Source organism: Dendropsophus ebraccatus, chromosome 5, assembly GCF_027789765.1.
Source record: "Dendropsophus ebraccatus isolate aDenEbr1 chromosome 5, aDenEbr1.pat, whole genome shotgun sequence".
Taxonomy (NCBI): domain Eukaryota; kingdom Metazoa; phylum Chordata; class Amphibia; order Anura; family Hylidae; genus Dendropsophus; species Dendropsophus ebraccatus.
In genome coordinates this window covers 3,925,489-3,927,217 of record NC_091458.1, presented here as the reverse complement: position 1 = coordinate 3,927,217, position 1,729 = coordinate 3,925,489, and positions in this window count along the sequence as shown.

Here is a 1,729-nt window from a genome sequence, read left to right as displayed (position 1 = left end):
GTTATTACACAGACAGATAATCATGTTGATTGTTGATAATCGTTCTGTGTAATTGGGGCATAAGTGGAGAGATGTGATAGCTGAGCTGCTATCCTCTTCTGAGATACAACCTCTAATGACTCCATTTAGTATCTATCCGCCGATACCATAACGCAGACCACTACTTAAAGGAGAAGTCCAGCAAAAAAAATTTATTAAAGTATTGTATTGTCCCCCAAAAGTTATACAAATCCCCAATATACACTTATTACAGGAAATGCTTATAAAGGGCTTTTTTTCCCTGCACTTACTACTGCATCAAGGCTTCATTTCCTGGATAACATGGTGATGTCACTTCCTGGATAACATGGTGATGTCACTTTCTGGATAACATGGTGATGTCACTTTCTGGATAACATGGTGATGTCACTTTCTGGATAACATGGTGATGTCACTTCCTGGATAACATGGTGATGTCACGACCCGACTCGCAGAGCTGTGCGGGCTGTGGCTGTTGGAGAGGATGATGACTGAGGGACATAGGACACTGAGCATCCCTCTGCCATCATCCTCTCCAGCAGCCACACCCCTGACATCATCATTTTATCCAGGAAGTTACATTAATGTGTTATCCAGGAAGTGACATCACCATGTTTATCCAGGAAGTGACATCACCATGTTTATCCAGGAAGTGACATCACCATGTTTATTCAGGAAGTGAAGCCTTGATGCAGTAGTAAGTGCAGGGAAAAAAGCCTTTTATTCTGTCCTTCTCCTCTAAATCGTATATTAGCTCTGAGCCTTAGACTATTTTGCTTTGTTCATTGTAGGGGGACAGGCTGGTGGCACGTCTATGTGTTTTATATATGTTTTGTGTTTCTGTGTTGCTTTTATGCTTATTTTAGTTATGATTTTTATTTTTACCCTGTAATATTTCTGTCCAATATCTGGTATTGTTTGTATCTTCCATTGTCTTCACCAGATGACTTTACTCATCTTTTCTCTTCATTCATTTCTTTTTTCTATGGACTATATCTGGAAGCCACTTCTGATGATGTTATTATTGTCATATTTCATCTGATTTTGTATTTGTCAAGTTATTTTATTTATTTTCCTGCCTAATTACCTTATGAAATCTAATAAAATATTATTTAACAGCTGTACTTCAGATACAATCTGCGTGAGATGTGCTGCTGATCTTAGATGTTGGCTGATGGTTCTCAAGTCATTGCAGTTTGCTGTGCCAGCGATATGGCGGGAATTGAAGGATCACGTGATTGACTTATTTCTGTATAACCAAAGTCTCTGGTTTAATCCATTGAATATCCCAATCTGCCCTCAGCTATGAGACCAGCGCCACATGATGATACTTCCAGTACCAAATCCACCAGAGACGCAGAGCCACCATAGACGCGGAGCCCAGACGAGGCCAGCAATGAAGATGTTGCAGTTAGAGACAAATCTCCCGTCTAAGCGAAGCGGGTAGGTTTGATGGGTAAGTGGCTGGTCACCCTGCTGCCTTTCAACCCTGTTCCTCTCTCGGCTGCTTCACCCCGGGTGACAGTAAAAGCTGGAACCAGTCCAGGAAAATGTCTCCAAGGAAGCGGAAGAGAGTTGAACTTGTCTTCGTATATCAGGGAAAACATGAGGAGAAATAAGAACAATGGCCTCACCTGAGATGACGGGTGAGAGAACGGAGCACCGATACCGCGCTCATTGTTACTTTCTGCCAATAAACTGGAGACCAAAA